This window comes from Acromyrmex echinatior, chromosome 9 (assembly GCF_024713525.1).
Source record: "Acromyrmex echinatior isolate Ae372 chromosome 9, ASM2471352v2, whole genome shotgun sequence".
Lineage (NCBI taxonomy): Eukaryota > Metazoa > Arthropoda > Insecta > Hymenoptera > Formicidae > Acromyrmex > Acromyrmex echinatior.
Genome location: NC_141860.1, coordinates 3,707,183 through 3,734,408, shown reverse-complemented (window position 1 = coordinate 3,734,408; position 27,226 = coordinate 3,707,183). Strand labels below are relative to the sequence as shown.

The following is a 27,226-nucleotide window of genomic DNA, read 5'->3' as shown; positions in this document are numbered from 1 at the left end:
ATGCTGTGTACTTGAATAATTAAATTTTAGAGGAATTCGATTAAATTCCCGATCGCATTGCGCCAGTAGCACTGCGGTCGATGTTCATTAATCAGAAAAATACTTAAGCGAGTGAGTAACTTGTGAGTTACAACTTATAATAGCTTAATGTACAATTCCAATATTCACGATGTTTGTAAACAGGCGATCGTCCATAAATATTAACAGTGAAAGTTAAAAATTCAAGATCTATCAGAATCTTCATTATCTTTCGCACAGTTTTTCTCTCAGCTACAAACGTAAGGTTAATCTAAGGAAGACTTGTTTGCAAACATGGTTTGCTTACAATTTTGAGATACACAATTTCGAAATCACAAACGTAAATAAATAACTAGATAAGTTCATGTCAGATGCAAAAAGACTTTAGTTTAACGGAATTTTAATATATGTAAAATGCAATTTTTTTACACAAATAAGTGAGAAGAATGCCATTTCCGATAAAAGCAGGTCTTGGTGTTTAGTCATTCATGTGTGAATATACAAATACGATTTTCAGTTCTATTGCGTCGAACTCGAAACACAATTATAAACTGAAATAATAATTTCATAATTAAATTAATTGATCATTGATTTAACAACAATGCAACTAGCATCCTAAAAAATCTGTAAATGATTTTATCTGTAAATAACTTATTGCTAAAATCATCTCAGCCAAAATTCGAATCGTATCTCTCAATTCGACCATGAATTATATGATAGTATTAAATTATTAATTTAATTGTGAGATTATTATTAATTTAAATAAGATTATTATTTCAATTTGAATTATGATATATTAATATGATTGGGTTTGAAGTGCGATAAACCAAATTTATAGAATTGAGCGCGCAGTTTATAGAATTGAAAACTGTATTTGTATATTTACATATAAATATTACTGATAATAAACACCAAAATTTGATTTGTCAAAAATGATATTCTTCTCACTTATTTATGTTTAATCATTTCTCATTAGTTTATATCATTTAAAAATTTCTTATTTTAGTATATAATAATTTTTATTTTAACTTTCAACAATTTTTGGTTAAATTAAACGTTCGTTATAATAAAACTTATCTTGTACTCGCGAAACGAGTAAAAGATAATGTCTTTTGTTACTTATTTACATCTTTTCTACTCTCATATTTATGGTCTCATCTAACTTAGGAATGGAATTTACTGCGAAGAATTGCTCCTGCGTCTGTATTTGATGACCACATTTTCCGGATGATGAGTATCCACAATGTAGAATTCGCATTTGGAAAGTAATATTATATAGTGGTAATCTGTCTGCATTGCTGTAAAGACGAGTGAAATATTCGGCGGAAGAAGTGCACGAATTATGATAGATAATATTTCTTTATCTCGTGCCTTTTATACGATGTAAAACAAATTGGATTAAATACAAATGGAAACGCGCAGAGAAAAATGGCGACTTTGCATTTGTAAAATTTGTTTCAATATTTCAGACTCTTTTTTTATATATTTCTTTACACATATATTTTGATTTTTTTATATCATCATCATTTTACTGAGACCATTTCACATAAACATAAATATAAATATAAAATAATTAATACTGATAATTTTTCATATTTATGTAAAAGTTAGTTAAAATAACATGGAAATTTGAAATAATTACTTAATATTATATCAATTAATATGTTATTAATTTTATTATAGGGGAGCAAGATGACAATCTTAGTTTCTCGATTTTTCCTAATTTCTGAGATGAGTTAAAGAGTCTGATTTATTTTTTTCAAGTTCACTACAGTCTTAGTTATTATTTGTAAAAATTATAAAGTTATTAAATAAATTACAATTATTTAAAATTTAATTTTTTTAAGGATATATCAATTTCATTTTACCCTCATATGTGAGTAAGATGACTTTTAGTAATAAATAAGATGACGAAAAGTCAATTTAAGTTAAAAATATACTTTTTATGAGTACAAAAGGTTTTATTATGATATGTTTATATTTTAATATATTATAAGAAGTTTTAGAGAAAAATATAAACAAAATCTTTATATAATTTATGAAAATAAAATTATTGCAACGTTAACATAATTAAATTTATGTATTATACATACTGTATGTAGTAATTACGTAATGAACTTATTAGTGAAATATATCTACTTATATACCTACTATATGCAGTCAAAAATAAAATAAGATTTAAATAAAATTATTAAAGAACATTAGAACTAAATTTGGATATCACAATTATATCATATGAAATCTAATATCTTAATATCACAGAAAAATGTTTATAATTAGCTTTATTTTTAACCAAGTATTTTATATGAAACAAATGAAAGTTATATTATAAAATATAAATGTTAATAATATTCTTGAAGCTGCCACGGATGCTTTCTATATAAAGATTATATGTTTCGCGGGTTTTCTCCGTGTCCAGATTCATTCTTGGAATGCCAACGTTTTGTGAACTTTGCAGTCCACATTCAGGGCGAGGAGCAGCCTGATACAATATTAGGCTGCAAAGTTCACGAAACGTTGGCGTTCCAAGAATGGATTTGGACACGTAAAAAACTCGCGAAACGCATAATTTTTACATAAATGTTAATTTTTGATTGTGATATTATGAAGATATTATGAAAAACTATAATGTGTGTGTGTGTGTATGTGTGTACATACAAGAACAATGTGTACATATTATATATTTCTTCTCTTCTTCATAGGAATATCTATATTAGTCATATTGTATTATGGAAAGAGATTTGAACCATAAGCATCAAATTATTTATTATTTGAGTTGCGAAAACGTCATGCGTGATCATGTGTGAGTACCTAATCTACAATCTGCTTCCATGAGAGTGTCATTTTACCCATACACGACATTCATCATCTTTACCCCCCCTCCCTCCCTACAGTTACCATTTTTTTTTATTTAATTACTAAATTATTGTAATGCGAAAAATAAAAAAATATTAATATGTCATTATATTTGCTTTTAGTTACACAATATTATGCAATTTTATTAACAAAATGAAAGTATTTATAATTATGTCATTCCTTAAATACAAATACTGCAAAATTAAGTGAATGCATCCAAAACACATTTCTTAATATATTATCTATTTTTGTAGTCGAATTGAATTCAAACTATAAGAGATTGTGTATTATTATCTGAAGTCCTTAATGAGTTAAGCATCTGCTTTTCATCTATTATTATCTTTAAAAAATTAACAATTCGTTATCTTACTCTCTTCGTCATCTTACTCTCCTTTCCCCTATTATTATTACTTCCCCTATTATTATTATTACAGAAAATGTTACATTCAATTGTTATAATATTTGGTTTAAAGATTATTACATTAAGAAAAGATTTTCTCAATGTTTATATAATTTTCTTATATTTTAATTTGATTATTAAAAAATCCCGAGTTTTATAATGTTAAGAAAAATATTTTAAAATCTTTATACAAATTTTTTTTAAAATAATTATTCTGCAATTAGATAACAAGCATATTGATTGTGTTCGATCATATTTAGTATAATTATTGCTTTTTAATATTATAGTATAATTACTTTTTCTTGAAATTCCTTTTTTACATTATTATTATATCTAGATTCATCCGATGAGGTTGTAAAAATACTGGAACGCGATTAAATTAACGATCGCAATTTTGTTTGATGCAACAATGAATAATTTCCATGGCGACACGTGGAGATGCGCGTTTGTGTTTTCGTCTATATGGCGCCGCTATTTCATCAGCATTTAATCAAACGAGAAAGCGCATTTTATCAGCGCTTCTCCAACATTGTGCGCCGTCGTATTTTTCGTTTAATCAACAAAAGACATCGTTCTATTTATCTCTGCCTACCATGATAGGTACATGTCGAGCGTCAGACTTCTATACGTAGGTATAATATCATCTATTATGCTTCGCGATAAGAGCAGTACAGGCCGTAAGGTACAAGGGATGAAAAGGAACAAGTGGTCGTGAGCTCTGTCGAGTTAACTTGCATTATAAAGTGCATTCGTTTATAATGAAGCATAAAAATGCTAGTTACCATTATGATTATATTAATATTTTTCATTCGCCAATTGTCTCTTATTTTTTTTTATTACAGAAAACATTAGTTAGATTAATAAATTCCCGATAAATATATATGTATCTAAATAAAAAGTGGCATTGTAATCATAAAATAGATTAAAGTAGCGCATTTAATCGGATTTTGATATAATAATTTTCTGTTCAGGCTGTTCTTTTATCACTACTGCCTCAGATTGTGACGTCAAAAGCGAGAAAATAATGAAAATGTTTTAATATAGCAAAATGTATTAATATAGAAATATATATTTTAATAAAACAACACTTAATTCGATAAACTGACTTATAAAATGTACTCTCCTTTTACTTCGTTAATTAATAACTAACCATATATCTGAAAATAAATTATGCATAACTAAAAACGAAGCAATAGTCAGCTATGATAAATCGTTCAATTAGTAATATATAGAAATAAAAATGATTTAATTTCTTTTCAAAATAAAGAGATAATTTCGGTATAGTATTTTACAATTCTATTCTACATATCGATTACAAATATTGTTTTATTAAAAAATATTTCTGACGTCATTCAAATATAATTTGTAAAAGTTTTTATTGTTTTTTAGCTTTTGACGTCACAATTTGAGATAACAATGGTGAATGAACAGGAGTCTTAAATATAATATACATATGTAAAAAAATGGATCTGTATTCACGATTGGTACGAAAATCTGAATTTAGAAAATAGCGCTTTTATTTGTGCACCAAGAGAACAAAGATCCTTTTTAGTCAGTAGAATGCGATTCGAATCGTTACTTCGTTAGAATATCGTATAATGCTTTTAACTGGTTCCGAGAAACCACGACGTAAACCACTCTTTGGTGTAACATATGCAAGAATCAGACCGTTAACATCGCGAAAACCATTCATAGAGAACGACTGAGAGAAGTGTCAGATGTGTTGTGTAAGCGTGAAATAGTATACAAGTGCAGTCTAGTTTACAACGGTAACATATTCATCTCAAGATTTACGAGCATCGACCACGGCAGCTCACTGCAATCAGGGCTGCATAAATCCGATGAAATGTTGATATTCTCTGTTCGAAATTATCTGATCTACTTCGGCCATTTTATTTGATAAACTTGGAAGCTATTAAATAATTCTAGAATAATTTACATAAAAGACCTATAAATAATTAATATATTAATTATTCTTAAAACTCTTTTAAATACATATTTAATAACTATAAATTACTTAACGCGTATATAATATACAAAAAATTGTGTTTCTAAAAACGAAAAAGAAAAACATTAAATGTATAAGTATTGTTTAATATTTTATTTTATAAATTAAGATAAATTAAAACAATTGTATTTTGAAAAAATTGCTTTATAACAATATTTTTCTTTTTTTGCAAAATTATTTTAAAAAATATAATATTTTATACTGTATGTAATAAAAATAAATGCATAATCGTATAACGTACTACAATTCCTTTTAAATTTAATTTTAACTTTGATCTAATTACTTTTAAAACTTTCTCTAGTTCGTATAATTTTAAAAGAAAAAGCCAAATAAAAATATTTGTTGTTTAGATGCTTGAAATAATTCTTACAAAGATTGTTTCTAATTTTGATACTAGAATGGGGAAGCAATTCGTTTTTCCTGCATTATTAACACGCTGACATGCGAATAGAGAAAATTTTTCGTCACAGTTTAACGATGCGTGGTTGTAACTAAAAAATTTTTACGTATTACGATGAAAAGTATAGTGCTTTTTAGAAGCTTTTGAAGTTATGTGCTTGTAAAACAAGGATTTTTAAATAATTATTTACATATTTCTTCCATGTGATGTTGTCTCCCATAAAACGACGTATTTAAAAAATTATTTTTTTCGAGCTAAAACTAATAAATTTCCAAAATGTTAAAATTTATAACGTTGGATCTTTCCTTTTTAGCATATTAAAGACATAATTTTCATATTTTAATCTTATAACGTCATAATCTTTTTGCTTAATATCTTTATCTCTAAAATGTGTTTAAATATGTTTTACATTATAAAGAAAAAGAATTAACTCTTTTCATTCTTTATTATCTTAATGCTAAATAATCTTTCAAGATTTCCGCTCCTTTAAACCTCAGTAAAATTACCGATTTTCCGCGAGATATTCGCGCGACTCTCCAAATCGTCTTAATCTTCCTTTAATTCTACTTAAGCATATTTAAAAAAGCACGATTTTTCACATCTGGAAACGGAAAAAGTAGATGGAATTAAAAGATCTCGACTATACTATTGTAATGATTTAAAGAACTTTCTGTTTTATCTAAGTGGCGACCATTTAATGTTATATTGCACCATTGTATTGAGTTATTTCTATAATAATACTAAATTATACCAATCGTATAAACATAAATCTTTTTACTAAAATTCACTATTCTAGAATTTAGAATATGTAAATTCATACACATATTTGAATATAATCTTTTTTTTAATGTTTTTAAAATCTTTAAAATATTTTTCATATCTTTATTTCAATTTGTATACAGAATTGCTTATTTTTTTATAATTATCATTTTAATTACAAAAATTGCTTTTTTTCTCTAACTGTGTCTATATAATAGTCCTTTTAAAATTATAAGCATATTTTCTTATCTATTATCAAAATCATCAAAATGCGTATTATATTTAGAAATTTCAGCTTATGTATTTTCTTGTAAACGCACAGAGCGAAACCTTGAAATTAGAATGCGTTACATGTTAATATAATCTGTGCGCTAGTTCGTACATAAACCGTAAATTGACCAGAAAGTGCAATGAGCTTCAAGTTAATAACACAAATTTAGCCTGATTCTGTAATCCGACTTATAACGAGCATCGTTATTTTGTTGAAAATTTGTTCATTTAACTGAAGACTCACATATAAATTTTAATTGTTCATTTAAACATAATCCATGTCCATCCAATGTAATCTTACTTTATAATTTAACAAAACTGGTTTTTTATCAATTTAAATTATAATACTATAATTTGCATAAATCAAACTCATATACAATATGCCATTTTATAACCTTGTAATATAATAGAATAAAATACATACTGTACTTGATAGAATATGATTTTGATTATATCAGATACAGCAAATTACAGCTGATTTCATTAATTTTTGTACAATTGGTATCGCCTCGTCAAAAAATGATAAAAGTCTGGATAACATAATTGGTACTATAAAATCTGTAACAGAATAAGAAATCAAAATTCTTAGTCATCAGATGTTTCTGTTGACTACATATTTTTTTCGTTCGTTTCATTTGCATACAGCCATCTGGGAACAACAATTCATTTTTTTGTCCAAATTCGCATACGTAGGAAAACTCATTTATTTTTCCGAAAGTTTATATTCTCGTGGAAAAAGTTAAGCATAATCTGACTGGCTGCAAAACTCCACGTCTATCTCATTTCGGAGATAAAAGCAATACATTTAGAGATTAACTTTTTGTACAAAAAAATTTTTTTACAGGAACGTTGTCAAGAAACAATAAAACAATCCGGTTTCAGTTGTATTTTATCTGTCGCTATGAGAGAGCTTGTTAGAAACCTTATACTTTCTGTCATGATGGTTATTATCCACAATTTTTTTGTAATGCGTATTTCTGTTATACGTATTTTTATTTTATAGTGAAGCGTCTTTTCATATATTCGAAAGATAACAATTCTTAAATACGATCTCGGAGCAATAGGGTGTGAAATTGTTCTCACAATATAAATGATAAGACGCCTGATTGCACCCCATTTTCTCCTACGGTGCAGTTATTTTCTTCGCCATAAAAGTTCACTGAGAGATACGTGGGTAGAAAATGTATTTGCATTATTTTTAGATCACGTCTCTGACGCACAATGATTTTTTTCAACGAATTGCGTTCGGCTTACCGAATTATGAACACATTGTGCGAAATAACAAAGCGCGAAATTTTTGCACTTTCGAAAATGATCTTAATATTCAAATATGAGAGATATTTTTAGAATTATTTCAAAAGTGGATTGATTACGTATACGTCATTAAATCTCAAAAAGAATGATTAATAAAATTAATATGAAGACTTAAAAGATTAAAAATTATTGCAATAAATAGAGAAAGAGCTAAGCCGAGATGGATGACCATGTTTATTTGTCTAATTATATACACTGATACATAAACATTATACAAAAATAATGATCGCAGGTTGTGCGTGTGCATTCAATTCATATGCTTTAATATATTCATAATTTAACGGTTTGATTTATTGAATTTTTTAAAATTTATGTTCTGAGGATGATCTCATTATAGATCGAAACGTTTGCGATTATTGTATGTTTTCATATTTATGTATTAGTGCGTAGGATAATCATCCATTTCAGTTTATTAGGTCTTTCTCTATTCATTGAAAAAAATTATATTCTCACAATAGCAAATTTTACGAAAGAAACAGGAAAATGATAGAATGACCTTTCCGCTGCATAGAAGGTAATCGAATGGTGGATAATCGAGCTGTCGGTTATTTACTATATTTACTATTTTACATTGCTTTGATATAGGAAACGTGCTTTTATTGAATTCTCTTTGTTAATAAAAAGGAACATTTTTTATAAAAAACAAGTAAATACCCGAACTTTCTGAAGTTATTCAATTTCTGATGTAAGTGATTATATGTTACACAAACATCATAATTAATATGAATACTAATATTATATAAGTTTATAATATTTTTTTATACATCTAAATATTATTAATCCTTTTTCGTTAATTAATTTAATTCAATACATTCTTTAAAGGCATAAATCAAAATAATTAAAAATTTGAATTATAACAAACTTGCGTCTGTTAAATAATAATGTTCTAAGAATTAAAGAAATAATTGTATCATTATCATATAAATTTATGATTTATGTAAGCATTTTTAAAGTTCATTTCAAAAGTAACGTAATTTAAAATATAGAGGACCTTCTAAATACTGTAAGTACGACAAAGAATTAAACAAATTTTCTCTTTTTTAAAAGCAGTATTACGCTCCCTTTTTTATTCTTTTCTTATTGCTGAAAATTAGTTTCTCTTAGGAAGCATTTCTCGTATTCTCACGATTCTCTCGTATATATATTCATCGTATGTTCTATTAAATTATGTAGACAGTGTTCACATTTGCATTTACCTTCGATAATTCTCAAACCCATAGTCATCTTAAACTTTACCCTAATATAACTCTAACGGCAGTCATTTCCTTGACACCAAACTTGTAACATAAATAATACTTTAGAATAATCTGCATAAAAGTTTGATATTGCTAAATTTAATTATTAGATATTGTGAATATACGTATAAAAATCATTAAAAACTAATTATTAAAAAAAGTTACTTAGAATTTTCGTTATTTTTTTATATTAACAGAGAATGTGATAACATAGATCTCACTTTTCAGGTATCCGTGAAATTAATACATTTTATTAATATGAAAAAAAGAATGATAGTAGCATTTTTTACAGTTCTACACAGTCCTCATAAAAATAAAAAAAAGTTCCACATATTTATACTATTATAATAAACCATAATTGAAAAAATTACAACCGAAATTCTGGTTAAAAATAAATGGAGAGTATAATTTTCTGTTAGTACTAATCGTTGGAATTGCGATAAATAAATTATCATTACTTTTTCTCCAAATGTTGTCTTTTATATAGAATGTACCTAAAGCTTTTTTACTCAGTATGATGTGTATTGTCTACCATATAAATGTTGAATGGTTTTTTTAGCATCCTCTATACATCATAATTCTACTGAATTCATACACACCTTTATTACACACCTAATAGTTTTCATCTGTCACCGCTTTTCTGAAAAATTAAAAAAAAACTGATGTGTTCAATGGACTTTACAAAATGAAAAAATAAGATATTTGCTAGAAACTCCATTTTATCATATAAAAAAACTGGGTTGGACAATATTTTTCACCTCGTGCTTATATCACCGTTTCCGCTACTGTAATCGTAAATTCGCACACTCATGTTCTCTTCATATAAATTCAGAAGTTTGACGGAAATCATTTGTCAGTGTCAGTAACGTATCTTTTACTCTCTCCATAATTTTTTTTGCAACAGCTATTTTCATCATTCTCTTTTGCGCAGATTTTTCCGCGGAGTGATAATTTTTTAAATCGCTCGTATATCATTAGGAGTATTAGCAGTAAAGCTTGATGCGACTTCAACGAGCATCCAACTATAAAAGCTTTCTCCTGATTTGCGTACACATGATAATCAGATTGATATGATGATCAGACAGAGAATATAAAATAGCGTTTTTTTATATTGTTCATTGTTTTGTAAATCTAATACTTTCTACCCGCAGTTTACACTTATATAAATGTATTGTATATAAAATTGCCTTTGGCATTATAAAAATTTTTTATACCTCTTACTTTTAATGATACATGCTTAAAAAATCGATTTTTATGAAGGGAATGTTTCACACTCCCTTAAAAGCTTATAAAAAAATGTTTTATTTTTAATCTATACTGCAATGTATCTCTTATAAAAATCGAAAAGAAATTTGATATATCTTTGTATATTCTTCATTAATGTTCGATACATTTGATAAAATCGCGTAATATATATCAAAGTAATTATATCAAAGTAACTTTACTAAAAAACTTTACTAGAAAAAACTTTATGAATTTACTGAAAAAAGGTGTGCAAATTTATACAAAACGCGTATTTTCTAGAGCATCTTGTAAACAGATCGCAAATCTGGGCGAGATTATATTTACATTTTTTGGCTAATCTATTTCAGATATTCAATGTACAATGTTCCAACAGATTCATTTTCATATTCTATCAGCAAGCCTTTTCTGTACAAAGGTCATTTAGCCGATAGATGCATCGCACTAGTAATAGTTAAGAAAAAATAATTATAGCGGTTTAGTTTAATTAATATTGTTTAGAAAATAGGAAATGGAGCACGATATCGCATATCTGTAATTAATGAGCAGTTTGAAAGTTTAATATAAGCTATTATATGTTTTCTTCCAATTTAAATGTAAGTAGGTAGCCTTAACGTAAAAATGACGAAAAATACAAAGGTGTGATATATGATTCAGAATCTGCGAAAGTAATATTAAAAAGAAAAAGAAATCCTCTTCATTTTTTGTAATTATAATGAATTTCATACGTATCGTTATAAATTTATATATCTATATGTCAAACGCTGTTTACAGATCGTATATTAAATGTTGTTCATAAATCGTACCAAGCAAGCTGGAAACACGATAATTAAAAAAAAAACCCGGAAATATTCTGTATGACTATAAAAATTTCATTAGTACCAGTATTTGATTGCTTCCATATAAATTAACTGTTCTATATAATGTTCTGAATAAAACTCAAACTCAATAAACTTTACTCCAACTTTAATAAGCGAGAGAAGAAATAAATATTCGTTCAAATGCGATACTATTGTTTACATTCATGTAGCGTACATGTATATTTATGAATTCTATTAACTTTTTGAGAATTGGAGTTCTCTAACAAAGTAATTTACAGATCTTTCTTTCCAAAGATTTTCGGAATCGCTAATTTCAATTCTGATCTCAGAAATCTAAAATTCAAATTTCAAAAAATGACCTGCAGATTATCGTTAAATTCGGTTTTAGGAGTATCTCTGAGTTTGAACGTATAGCCTGAAAATATCAAATTTCAAAAGAACAGTAGCCTCCTATCTTGAAAAAGAAGAATTTAATGTCACAGGCTGGTTCGAAATCAGAGTTTGAAAGTCAATTTGGAAATCAGTACTAATTGTTTACGTAGCACACTGACAAACGAAATTGATAACTTGATGTCGCAATTAATCTTCCAAAAAAACCGAATTTTATGATAATCAAATTTTTTTCAAATTGAGTCCGCTATATTGAATCTATCAATTTGAATTTTTTGTTTTTGACCTTAGATTTGTATAATATATTATCAAATTACCCCATAGTTCTATACAAATTGAGCGAATAGAAGCGTAATTATAACATTATAGCTTAAATTTTCACTCCTGGGTGCAGCTTAATGAGTGAAACATAATATACGCTGACACTTTTAATAGAGTTGCTACAACAGGATTATCGTATTTCACATTAAGAGATGCCTCCTTTATTGACATGTATGCTAACGTATGATCTTGCGTGTTCTCTACGGTGAGTTTGTTAGTTTACGCGTTCGATGTTAGTTATTCAGTAATGCGGTGAGCGATCGAGATAATCGGAATTTAGCAGCACGCGTTCACAATGCGTTTGTATTAACATATGTAGATTATAACTGCGACGCTTTGCTGGCACTATTTCATTGTAGTTATCATTATTTGTGGCAAAAGTTCGATTTATTGTAAATCAAAGAGATTCCAATTTTGAATTGAAAATCGATATATGGGATTTATGGGTAGAAATATGTACATAATATATATTGGCTCTTCTTAGATAATTTGGCAAGCGAGCACGATGCTCTGAATATATAATATATTACTTTACTATTCCAATGATTCTATTTCAAAGTATTTCAAATATCAATTTTTGAGCATAAATCATATTATGTTTATTTTTAATGTTAAACATTTCGATAGACTTCGAAAAAGCTTCGAAAAAGCTTCGAAAAAGAACTATTCGATTAAAAGTTACCTACAATTAATTAGAGAATAATGTTTTTTATTACTTATTTATAGTCTATAATGTCATTCGCAAAAAAATTTCTTAATTTATAAGTTCATGAAGTCTGTTAGAATAAAAAACAATTATATTATTTAATATTCTTATTTCGTTCTAAAATATAAGCTTATACTGTTTAAAAATTAAAGAACTACAATTAAATCGAACTACATGAAATGATACGTGCTTGCAATAACAATGTATTATGTTCTTCGTGTACGTGATTTACATATTTATCTATGATTGCTATGTAACTTCATTAGTTTCAAAGATATCAAATCAAGCATATTAATTTAAAGATAAATATACGTATATTAAAATCAAACATATGATATTCGCGGATAAACATAAATTATTATTGTGAACATGTCACATCTTTCGCATCATATTGATTAACAGAATCAGGGATGCACAATTAATTCTGTAAGATGTGATCAACTTTATCAAACGTCGAGCGAATGAATATTTCATTGCAACAACGATATCGAATCAAATATTGTGCAAATCATAGAAATGACATCATTTGAGATTACATTGCGGAATATTATGTATACACGGAAAAAATTTTCTTTTAAAATTTACTTTGAAAATATGATAGTTGTAGTACACAATATTTTAAAAATTTTTACATGCACTTCAGTACAATTAATCAAACTTATTTTATATTTTATTGTAGTTTTATTAATGAATGAGAGAGATTTACATTAAAACTCTTCGAAATACAATGTTGTCCCATCTATCATATTTTCAAAGTAAGAAAAAATTCTCTCCGTGTAGAATTGGTTATTTTAACCGACGAACATTAGAGAAGATGACATGATAAATCTCAATAAAGAAACGAAAGGACCAATAATGGTTAGAACATATTTAATGAATTCATATTCATCTCACTAATGTATATTTAACAAAGCTCTTTCTCACGATTGAACAGTAAACCATAAATATACATCATTCCGTAACGTTTGCAGGATGTTTAATTTTGCAAATTAAGAATTTATTAATTTTTTCTAAAGTTTTTTTACATTTTTTTATTCGTTTCTTTTATTCGGTTCTTAACAAGTTTCATTAATAATGAAATATTGCTCGAATATATTTATCTAAATTAGCGATAAAGTTGACAATGATGCATCTTCCTTTCTAAAAGTATCTGACAGAATCATTAATTACATTATCAGCGAAACATAAAACAATAATAAAAGATAAAATCGCATTTATTCTCGTATCGATAATTTCTATTATAAATAATTTAACCGAAATAATTACCTTTTCTCTCATTTATTACGAATAAAATAGTAACACTCATTGTTAATCGACGTTGCAAGTGGCGACATAAAAAATTTATTAATGCTCTCAAAATGTATGAACGATAGCGGAATTCAATCATTTCATTGCGCGAAAATAAGCTCATTAAATGTGTATAAAAATAAATATAACGCGTGAGAAATTATTAACGATAACTGTAATATTACACAACAATGTCGATTCGCTTCTAGAAAAACGATTTTATTTAAATAAATGAATTATCTTGTTCTCTTCTCTTTAGAATCCATTCATTATCTCTGTTAATAAACAAAATAATTCAATTCGAAAAAAAATTATGAATTAAGAGTTTACTTTCAGAGAATTCAAAAGACTAATTTAAAATTATTGCAACAATTTATATTCGTAATTTGCATGTAAATGAACGTGGAATAGCGAAAGATTAATTATAAATTATGAACATAAATTATTGCAATAATTTCGAGTGATTTGCGGCAATCCTTCACATAGATTCCAAAACACTTAAAATAACGCGTTATTAAAGGCAAATTATATTTTCGGAATATTCATGATAATCTCAGTTAATTGACTATCAAATTACGTTGGTAAAATTAAAATGAGCATGAAACGTTTAATAATGGCTTATTTGTAGAGATTATTCTGAATCGCAAAGTAAAATTTTTTAGAACTTATACATAAAATTTAATTAAATTTTTTAGACTTTTTATTTATCTTGTTTCATTAAAAATATTCTTCTTGTAAAATATTTCACAATTTCTTTTGATATTTGCTTAAAATGGATCAGCACTTTTATAAAGTTGCAATAATTCTGTAAATTTTCCGTTTTTTTGTTTTTATCTCTCCATTTAATAAATAAATTGGCTGTAATTGAAGCATACATAGATACTGTTTTAATTTGCCAGTAGCAAATTGCGGTTTTAGATTCGTAAGGCTGTGTTCCTTCCGACTATTTGAAGCGTGTGCTAAAAATATTCACTTAGCAATTTGACCAAATCACGTAAACGTGCAATGAATAACTTGAGCGCGATTGCGGTGAAAGCTCTTCAAAAGTGGTGAATGTTTTCCTGATTGTACAACATTACGAAGTAATTTTGGTCTGTTGTAATCAAGCAGAATATCTGTTTTTATCAGGATTTTGGTATTTTACACAAATTTGATAAAATAAAATTTTGTCACTCAAGTTTGTGAAATCTCAATTCTATGAAACATATTTCTTTTTATAAAAATAATTAAATTATTTATTTATTATATTGTTATTTACATATTTTTTTATATTTTTTATTAAGTATATTTATCACAAATTTCAAAGATTTCTAGATTTGTAAGATAACAATCAACATTATAGTTTAACACTGTTACAACATTAATATGGAATTTATCGATTTTAAGTGCAATTACTTTAAATGTTATGTTGATATCTATTATTGATATCTATTTGTTTAGTTTGATTATTAAACGATTAACACACTGAAGATGATTTTAATAAAGATTGAAACGTTGTTTATGACTTTGTATTAGAAAATTGTTTATAAATTTTATATTTATATTTAATACAAAATTTTGTTTAGCACGTAAAACCTATTAGGCTTGTCAGTCTTATTTGTCTAGTTGAAACATACTTGTTAATTATTATTTATTAAGTAGAAAGAATATGTATATTATTATACATATTCTTTCATACATATATCCTTATACATATAACTTTCAACATCATTACATTTTATAAATTATATTTTAGTATTTCTGTATTGAAAGTTAAGAGGGAAATCCAATTTTATAATTAATTAGAAATTGATTCTTACTTTTTGTTCTGTTTCATAAAGGGTATAAAAGGACTTAGTATAAAGGGCATTTATGTGCGTTACTAAAGTGTATGATTCAGTCAAATAGCTTCTGGGAATTGCGGTTCAGTACAATATTTAGAAAGCTTATGTTTGTCACAAAACTTCCCTTCTTTGTAATGATCGTGCAGTTAGAAAATCGTGATAAAAATGATATTGTCGGGGGATGTCGAATGAAAAAGACTTAAGTTCCTCAAAGGATCTCACGGTTAATCTTTTGTGTAGTTCAACAATCTTTTCAGTGTTCTCTTATCAACCGCAAAAGCCAAATCAAGAGGTTTGCTCCAGTTTATCTCTCCTTTAAATTTGAGATGTTGCAAAGAATGAAGCGAAGTGGTTTTTGCGCGCGCGCGTGAGAGAGAGAGAGAGAGAGAGATATGAAGGGAGAAAAAGGTCTCTTGTGTCTTATAACAGGTGGGATTTATAATCATGGATGCCGCTCCGGGGGACAATTGTGAAATGATTCTTATCGAGAGATCGATTTGTTACTCGTAAAATATCTCGCGTCATGTATCTACATGAATGGACTGGAAAAAATAGAGCACAATGCATTGTGCACATTTTATTTCCAAAACGGTGCGTTTATAAGAGAAAATTTATTATGTTTCGAAATTTAGCGTTCATTTATAACGCAAACAAGATTATGATTGGAGAGGTATTCATTCCTTGAATTTGCCTTTGATGATTTAAAATACAAAACTTGCGTAAATTTTATTGCAAGTCAACGGTTAAGTAAACTTTATTTTATTATACGCTCGCCGTACTTGCGTGTGTGTTTTGACTGTTTTATTTTATATATATATATATATATATATATATATATGAGACATATTCAATAAATAACGTTTCTATACGTTATAATTTTTGATTATTTGATCATTCATATCCATGAGGGAAAAGAAAAACAACCGTATACGACAGCAAATAAACAAATTCATGTCAATGCACCGTGCGTCAATGCGATTAATATGTGACAATATATGTGTGACAATATATTATAATGTGACAATACTGCATTATTTCAGGCAAAATAAATAATTGACGTTATTATTGATGATTGAATTTATTTACCACATAATGTACCGTTACTCGCTTTGTCGCTTCCTGATATTAAGCCGTGTACCATTGTTCGTTTCACCTACGTTCACGAGAAGAACGCGAAAAAAAGCACTGCTAAATACGATCGCGCATTAATATAATTAATGAATAACGAGAACGAACGCTCTACTCGACGTTTCATGCGTGAAATTTGCGTTCGACTGCGAGAGAAATAGTGCGAGAGAGCGATTCCGCGTGAAGTAAGCGGAAACAAAACTTTCTCTCTCTCTCTCTCTCTCTCTCTCTCTCTCTCTCTCTCCTCAAAACTAAAGGAGAGACTAGCGCTTGAGCGAGGTTGAAGCTCAAATGTATCGTAACTGAGAACGGCTTGATCCTCATGGGATTATCGGGACGGGGCAGAATCGAGATTAGATTATTATGTAAACAAGCTGAGATCTTCCGGGCGCTCTCTCTCTCTCTCTCATACACACACATACACACATACATCTCACACACGCGCACACACACACAACACACACGCACACATGTACGCAACGATGGATTTATTTGCGAAACTATTCGCATAGCGCACATTTGTCTCTTACTTTGACTCGCATGATGATCACGGTCGTGACGTCACAATGTAGCGCGTCGCGCGCGTTCCGAACTATTATTCGTTTCTTCAGTGTTGTGAGTTATGTACTATCTCCAGTTTTTTTTTGCAAGCTCAAACCGCAATACGCGGAAGTACGGAATCGAGTGAGAATATGGGAAGGCTACCTAATGAAAATAAAAATCGACTTATGCTCCGATTTTCATTTTCACCAGGGCTGTGGGTGGTTTTCATCGACTCAAGTCGCCAAAAGTATTGTTTTGTCTTTATTTCTCATTGTTTCATTCATTCCATGTCAAGAAAGATAGAATAATGTTTGTGTCGACTTGAGACAATTGAGTCATTAATTGTAAGTGGAAAACATTACATTTTTCACCGACACACGAAGGCGATCAATTTGTCGGTTCAACTTGGCTCGTGGATCTTCGATTCCTCGTATATAAGTTGGCGCGAATTGAATTTTCTGTTGTCGCGTAAAGTGATCGTCGCATCCCAAACAGAACAATGTCACGATAAATGATAGAAAAGTGATTTTTAGAATGATTTTGGCGCCATTTTCATGTCATGATGACTTATGTTCTGCTTGAACTCTCATTCCGAGCGCCTCGCAAATGTAATGAATGTCCAGGAGTGCCGCGAAACGAGATCGCATTAACGTATCGATGTACAATTAGCCATGTTTTTCCCATACGCGTTCAAGCGAAACGGCATGGCAAACGATCGGTTCCGTTTCGTATTTCTCGCTCGTCCAAATCACGTTGGGTACACCGTGATTGTAAGTTAATTAGCATACGATTGCAATTAACTGTGCTTTTCCCGCGATCGATGCATCAGCGCGAGCGAGTGTTTCGGAACAATGGAACAAGTTGGCGGAGATGCAACGGCGAGAATACAATGGGGATGGTTGCAACGGTGATCATCGTGATGTAATGGCGAGGGCACATATCGACACTTGAGTGAATTCATTTATGCTACATTAGTCGCATGATTGATTTTTCATTCGTTCGCTTTGATCTGGAGAGGAATATCGCCAAAAAACAATTTCGTGAATATAGCAGGTTGATTGCGTGCAAAACGGAGTTAAAAATTCAACTTTGGAAGAGTGAAACGAGATCGAATTACTCCGCAGAAATATGATCCGCCTTCGTGTCAGTTTACCCGGTCGGACAAAAATTTACCCCCAAAAATTCATTTGCAATAACTGATTTAATTTCATAAATTAATTTTGTTTTTAACAATTCGTAAAATTACATAGGTAAAATTACATAGATAAATTACTTAGATATTTATAATTTAGAAATCCCTTAAATTGTATTACATTAAAATATGTATTTAATTAAATATTATATTATCGTGTGAATGTTTTTTATTAAAAAATTAGAAAATATTTTATACAAAAAATTAACAATAAATTAACGATTGCGTTAGAAATTCTTATGAGCACATTTAAAAAACCGCAAAAAGTGTATGTCATGTTAAATGCAATCATAAGATATTCAGTAATAATCGTAATTGGTATAATAATCAGAATTCAAAAAATTTTGAATTGTAGAAACCCGATAATTTACGTAATTTTTGTCTTATTTCATGTCATTCGATTAGAATAATAAATAATGAAAAGAATAAAATACTGACGACATTTTCGTTGAGCTGCCATTTACGTGCATCTGCTGTTATTACGTTAATCCTATTACAGAACGAAAAGTGTATTGATGAAATTAAATTTTCAGTAATTTATTAAAGGTTGTTCGCTCTAGTTTTACACAGTTATTTTATTGTCGTTGATGCAATTATAGCAGTTTAAGCTATAAAAGCGTAGCGATCATGTCTTCTTTAATTAGCCATTACGAAGTTTAAAACGGATCCGGCTTTTGTTAAGTTCACTAATGAAATTTTGAAGGAACGATGCGCGCGGAATGACCGTGGCAGTAACAACATGGATTACCGTGATGAGGTAGGTTTTTCTTTTTGTATATTTTGTGTGAAACGTTCTTTTTCATACTACCACATAAAGGTTTATAAATTAATTTTATAAAATGAAATAAGAAAATTTTTTTTCTTTTAAATTAAAAAAAATTAATTTTTAACAAGAATTTTGTTACAAAATTAAATTGAAAAGATATAAAAAAATTGGGAAAGGATTTAATATGTGGAGATGTAACAATTTTTTGCGTCATTTTTTTATATTTATTTATTATTAATTTTTTTTAAATTGAAATAAAATTTATTTTGAAAAAATTTTAGAAATATACAGTTAAAAATTAGAATATTAAAAAAATTAGAAGATTTACGATTCTGTTAATAAATTTCAAATGCACAATTAGATGATGCGAGAGCTTTATGTGGTTAATTTGTGAGTAAATTTTCCTTAATAAAATTTTAGAAATTAGGTATCACAAATATTCAAGGTTGGATAAGTTAATGTTTTTTTTAAATTAAATTAAGTTAAAGTTAGTGGCTTATAAAATTAATAAAATTAAGTTAAAAGTTGAAGGAATAAAGAATTAACTTAATAAAAGTTAAGTTAAGATTGAATTAACTTAAGTTTAAAAAAAAAGTTAATTTAAAAAAATTATTTTTGAGATCAGAACGTCCTATAATTTTTCTTAAAATGAGATTTTTAGTGTTGATAGTGAGATGTGTTATTTTCTTTAAATAACACTAACAAATATAAATTTATTTTTACTATTAGGTAAATTTAATTTTGTATTCACATGTAAGTTAGTCACATAAGAATCATATCACAAGGCGTTTTTGTTAAGATCTTACGAAAGAGAAGGGTATATGTTTGCATTATTTCTCTTTCTTTAACCTTTCACTTTCTTTAACATCTGAAACGACTGCTCATACATGTTTACGACTACATAGACTAGATATATATTTGTTACAAAAAATATAGAAAAATTTAGAAAATGGATGTGCAGTGTACTGTTCTACAACAATTCTTCATCTAAGATTTTTCATATTTATGTTGCTGAAATATAACGTTTATGATACCTTAGTGTGATTTAAATATTATGTAAGCGGAAATTTACAAAATTTAGCGAGTCAATAAAAACTGGTTACTTGGTATGATGTGATTCTCATCATAAAATCGTTAAACTTTTTCTAAAGTAATTCTTTAATGTTTGACTTTATAGAAAAATATTAATATTAAGAGAGATAGAAAAATTTTTAATTTAAAAAAAGTTAATAAATTGAAGTTTAAAAGTAATTAAATTAAGTTAAAAATTAATCCATTCAAATTTAATTAAATTACTTGATATAACTATTACCCATCCCTGAAATATTACAGACATTGCAGATATTATAGAATATTTTCCTAGGTGTAATTTTGATATAATAAAAAAAATCATTAATTAATTTGCTTCTGATGCACACATAAATCTATTGATTCTATCATAAAATATTGATTACATAAATGCTCTTATTTGTATCATAGCTGGCTATTTATTTATAACTAGTGTCTCTCTATCTCTGAGGGTTAATAATCTAAAAAAACCTGCACGTGCAAATATAGACATTATGAGTTATGAATCCTTAGAGATCTTGCTTTATTACTATCTTTAAATGTCGGTTGTACTGTCGATTTATGATTATAATGCAACTAAACTCTCGTTTTTTTATAAGTTTTCTACAAAGACATTTTCAACAATCATTATTTGATAAAGATTGAAACAGCTGTAAAATATCAATAAATTAGAATTTTATTCTAAATTTTAGATTTTTATTCTAAAAATATGAAATTATAATAGTAATAAAAAGAATCTAAAAAAAAAATCTTGCTTATTATGACATTAATTTTATTTCAACAGAAAATAATTTATCAAAAATTAAAAATTTTGTTAAGAAGATATCAATTACATATATTTAAAGATCTATCGATAAAAGTATTATATAAAATACCTTTTGCAGTAATCTGTATTAATTTAATCAGATTTATTAAAATTAATTATCTTTGATCATAATCTAATTGGTGTCTCTATTTAATTATTCTTTAATAGTGTATATTTTTTAATAAAACTAATTTTTGAAATAATTTCGTTAGAAATCAAATATAAAGTTATTATAGATAAAGAAATTAAATGTAGTTATCCACATTTCAAGTCATGATGTTAAGTAACTTATATTCGGGATAGAACATAATTTCCTTTTGGCGATTGAAGCTGTAGGTCTTTAATGAATTCAAGACCATACCATTTGAACGAATGCTTCGTTACTTGTGTAATTTTTTGTTATGTTTTTCTCTCTTGTTTCTTTTTTAACATTTACCTTTTATCTTACATTGCTTAATTATACGATATGATTGAGATTTATAAAGCTCATATAAAATCATGATTCTCTTTATCGTAATTGTAATTTGTCACTTCACTTTTACTGCTTTTTCTACCATTTCATAATTCAATCTCGCTTGCGACGTTTAGTTCCCGAATGCTTCCTCGTTACGCTATGCAATTTGAGATCGCAATAAATCTCGTCAAAGAATTTTTGCGATCACATATTTTTACAGAGAAATTTATTCGAAAAAAAATTAGGTATTTTTTATTTATGTCATTTTTCTCATTTTGTATCACCATGATTATTTCACCAATTAGTTTCTATATTTGGCTTTATTACGTTACGCTAATATAAGGATATAAGATCGCAATAAATGTATACTTATATTAAAATTGCACATTTAAATATTTCTTTAAATAAAATTATTATTTGTTTAATATCAAATTGTTTTAATATTTTAACGGCTTATTTGTTTTATAATTTGAATATATATTATTTTATCATAATTTTAATATAATTTTGCTTTGTATTTAATATCAGAGGAATTGTTTTTTTAAATAGAATTGCGAAATTTTTATAAAACGATTTCTTGTGATTACTTTATGATTATTTTATTTTTAATATTCGACGTCAAGTAATATTGCGAATATATGATTTTTCAAACGTGTCAAGAAGCTTTTATAGAAGAAGAAAAAACATTTTTTTCGGATCGACAACTTGGCAAGCGCTCTAAGGGTTAATTTGTGAGTTAAGCTGGTGATTGAACGACCACGTTACTTAAATGTGACGAGAAAAATGACGAGAAAGAAATGAATATCTGAAATGAACTGCTTGTTTCCGTATAAATTCTGATTTTTCATAAAATTTATAGGTATTTTCCTCATAGGTTACATTATATAACATTATAAAATGTGAAATATAAATATATACGTAATAAGAAATTGTGCTCGTATAAGCAAAATATATAAAAGTAATGCATTATTATGAAGTTCCTAAATAAGAAATCATTTTCCGTTTCAATGAGTTCATGCACCGCGTAATTATAAGGGAATACCTGACTTATGGTTGATAATACATAATATGCTCTAAGAATGCTCTAAAGTTTCTATCTAAAGTAAAATTTCTGATTAGATTTTTATATACATATATTGTCACGATATGATTGACACTTTTTCAGATAAAGCATACTTATTTTTAATGAAAAACGAGTTTAATGCATTGGATTATATAAAAAAAATTAGACATAAATTTTTGTTATATGAATTATTTTCAAAATTAATATCTACAATATATATGTGTTTTAAATATTTATTTAATATTTATATATTATTAAAGTTAAATTTTTCTTTTTTGTGGAAAAAGATTTGACTCAAAGATTTTTGTTTGAATTTAATTATTGTATTGTACAGTATTGTATATACACGCATATTATTATTGCAACAATACATTTGCGTCGATATCAATTTTAAAGTATCATATATAATTAAATTATTTTAAATAAACTTTTCTGAATCTGTTTTAATAATGTACAATTTAAATTCCAATAATAGTTAATAAGAAAAATTATCTTATTGACTGATAATTATATAGTACAAATACATAGAATTTTAGTTTTGTAATAGAATTTTTTGTGATTGATTCTTAACCTATTTTAAATACCTGCGACAAAATTACGCTGGCAAATCTAACTTTGTACCGAGACAAAATAAAGTGTCTAATTATAAGATTTTCATACGATAAAGAAAAAATAAAATATTATTATCAATTCTCAGAGATTATCACGATTATCTCAAAATATCGCTCATAAAATGTATGTTAATTCATGATTGCATCGCATGCTATTTGATCGCAAAATTGCTGTGTTGTTCGCATAGAATGTGATCGTAAAATTTTGTTCGCGAAACTATTAATAGAGTGTCACGTCTATGGCGAACGCAACAAGATCTTTCGTAAAATCTCGATTTCACCTGCATAATCACCTGTCGTTAGTCTTCTCATCGATCATGCGACACTCGAACTTTATCATTGCATCACCTGGCATTTTCGTTATCGTGAGTCACGTGTCTGTTCGAGGGAGCATATGGAATCGAATGTACTTTGAATCACTTCCACTATATCGAATTTAATCACAATTTTGTTCATTAAAAGCAGGAAAGATATATCGAAGAACTTCTTCTGTTAATACATTTTCTTCGAAAATTTGGGGAATATCTTGAAAATTCCACACTCAAAGACAATACCAGTTCTTGTTCATCGATGAGTTACTTTGCCTTCCTCGAAAATTTCTTAGTGTTCCAATATTATCCACAAACACGCCAATCAATGATTTATGTCACTCAATTCGGTTAGTTATTCTTCGCCCTTTAATGAATCATACATTTCTAGAATTTATATTGAATTGATTCGCAGATTAACGATTCTGTATTTTCGAGTGTACTTTGAACTAAAAAGTTAGTAAACCCGGTTTCTATTTACAAAAAAACCGAAGCACTTTTTTTTTTTAAAGTAAATCCTTTATTTTCGGAAGAAAACTTTTAACTCGTTTCTTTATTGTTGTATCGCGTAATCTGTCTTAATCAGAAAAAATAGGAAAAGTTAATAATCCGAGGATTCTTGAAGTCTTAAGATTAGTTTTAATTCTTATAAAAATTCTTGGTTAATCGTCTTTTGTACGACTTGAGTATCTCTACGACTCATCCATTAATACACTTGTTTTTTCATGAACAAATCACTTTATCTTTCAAAAAAAAAAAAAAAAAAAAAAAAAGGGAAAAGGAGCTCGTTATCCCCGAAGGATTATCCGAGACTTCTTCGCTCAATTCAAATAAATCTCAGGTTTTTCTACAGAAAAACTTTTGGATTGATTAATTTTGATCCCCAGAGTATTTTGATAGTAGTTGTCCAATAATTTTTAATTTTTTCGAAAAAAAGGAAAATAACTTTACTCTAAAGTAAATATACCAAATGTCAATTCACGTCACTTGGTGTCACTAATTCACAATATTATTCACTTGTTAACGATTGTAATAGTTATTATTATTAAAGTTCGCGTTAAGTGGAGGTACATATTGATTTGTATTGTCTATAGTAGAATTTAATAAAGTTTTAAGATTTTATTAGCACTTATCACTTTGGTTGCTTTACTTATTTTATTAATAATCTTATTGACGATTAATATTAATAGGCTTGAATTTGATTGGAATTAATTTCCGTTTACTGCTAATTCACGGTAAGCGTACATGTATAAGCTCGAGTTATGGTTACCAATCATTGATTGTTTCGAACCACTATTAAACTTGCAGGTATTATCTTGCTGGCAACCACGAGTAATTAATTGTCCAGAAAGATGTTGTTGATCATATCATAATTGCTAATCATATTAAATCTATACTAACAATCTTGAATCTGTATTTCTTATTATTTATTGTTTATTACTCATTCATTATTTATCGTTGATTATACACTCATTAATAAATTTATAGGTAATTTCTTAGTTTACATGATGAACACTGATGATTTAAAGCCAAATGATTTCAATGGCGTACTATTTCTCGCCAACTGTTAAATATATATTTCAGTTTTTCTATTTTATGGCACGTTTCATTCTGTGATGTTTGTTTCCAATCATATCTTGGCCGCTATTTTTACACTTTTTTTTTAAACTTTTTATTACGATCGACGATCTGTGGCACGGCCTTGTTCGCTCCGACGAGAGGCGTAAAATCAACAAGCGGTATCGGAGCGCTCTCGCGGCGCACTGAAGTGCGTCTAGCCAGGAGAAGAGAATCGGCAGCGTCGCGGCGCGTCGCGTCGCCTCGCGTCGCGCCGCTACAGAACGCGAGTGCAACGAGAGTGACCCTGGCAGTGAGTGCCGCCTGCGCACTCTCGTTGCGATATGCCGGTCCTCTCCTCTGAGGTCCTTTCCCTCTCGATCTTCGGCTTCGTATTCCATCGCGCCTCTTTCACCCTTTCGGGATTGTGCGATGTAACTCTGACTTTGTAACTCTTGGCTTTCGAGAGCCATCCTCGTTTTCTCACCACCTACACTTCTTTCTTTCTCACATCTGTGCGTCCACACGTTCGCCAGCCCGTTCATCTGGCTCGTTCCTTGCGCCATTCATACGCAGCACTAGGAGTTTCCCAAACCGACTGTCACAATACGCTAGTCTAAACTTGAAGAACGTAAACAGAAACTATATTCTCTTGTTCGTATAATATTTGCGTCTGAATTTGAGCCATGTATCATTATTCATTTTAATTCTTCGCGCGCACAAGAATCAAGTGAGATGTTGATGTAAAAAGGATGGCATGAATCAGATGGGATTTTGATTGAGATGAGAGATTCTGATGAGATTGTATTTTAATCACATTCGATTAGCAGAAAGATTTGATACCTTTTTGGTACGATCTTTGAAGTGATAACGACTGTTGTACTTTATTAAACATTTTTTTATTTTTATTTTCTTATAATGTTTCGAATTTGATCTTATTTACTTGATTTTATTTTTTCTAGCACCTACACGAAAAGTATAGGACTTTGCTGAAATATTTTAAAATTTAGATACAGATCTGAAAATAATTGTATTAGATTATCAAGATTTATTATATAGAATTATATAGAAAATTCAAGTATGATGAGCAATATTGAAAAAAATGGATAAGATACAGAAATAACTCGCGAAACACATGACTGCATTTTTTTTTGTACTAGTATCACTTAAGTTCCTTGAAATTAATTAGTATCTTTTAATTAGTATAAATCAAATCAAGTTACAAACCCAACGTCGATAACTGTGTTGACGAATTCCAGAAGTTAATAGTCTTTAATATTTTATTATTGTTTAAGTAAAAAATAATGCAGTAAAATGGAAATTGCTATTCTAGTGAAGTATCTTACTTTATAATTGTTTATTAAATGTCTTGATAGGTCAACAAAGATATTTTTAGATCTGTATCTAGCTGAATTTTTAGATATTTCAGCAAAACTATTCTTTCCGTAATATTAATATATGCGCCCTGTTTCTTTCTTTTTCTTTCTATTTCTTTTTCTATCTGTCTATCCCTGCATCTTTTAAATTTTCTGGTTACTTCGCATTTGTATGTCACGCGATGTGCAGAGCGAAGAAAATTTTTTAGCGAAACAAACAAAAAATTCTATCACTTTTCTTGTTTCTTTAAATCTTTATTCTATTTCAAATTTAATCTCCTTGGACACGAGGGAGACATCGGAAACATCATTTTCCTTGGGCGACTTGAAACAAAAAAAAATTACTAAATATCCGTAAAACAGCGCTTTAAGAATCGGATACTTCCTTCATGTTTAAGTTTGATTTGACATCAACGATCCACGAGCCTGACTTTTGCCCCACACACACATTTGCGTGGATTTAGCCTCGTGGTGGTCTCTTCGCTTTATTTTATGTCAGATTATG

The 27,226-nt window shown here is 28.2% G+C and overlaps 2 protein-coding genes across 7 annotated transcripts in view; one reads left to right on the top strand and one right to left on the bottom strand.

The window, feature by feature from the left end:
- Window positions 1-24,554, bottom strand: part of FMRFaR (FMRFamide Receptor) — a 57,588-nt gene extending 33,034 nt beyond the window's left edge. The window contains exons 1-2 of one of the 4 annotated variants that reach the window (XM_087409892.1): window positions 23,774-24,554; window positions 9,860-9,900 (exon numbers count right to left, since the gene is read on the bottom strand). The gene's annotated coding sequence lies outside the window, so the exon portion shown is untranslated. Of the gene's footprint in view, window positions 1-9,859; window positions 9,901-23,761 lie in introns of all 4 variants that reach the window. The other 3 variants (XM_011060744.2, XM_011060740.2, XM_011060745.2) reach the window with 3 other exon arrangements.
- LOC105148812 (uncharacterized) overlaps window positions 1-27,226 on the top strand; it is an 85,377-nt gene that overhangs the window by 14,767 nt on the left and 43,384 nt on the right. The gene's annotated exons all lie outside the window — the stretch shown is intronic.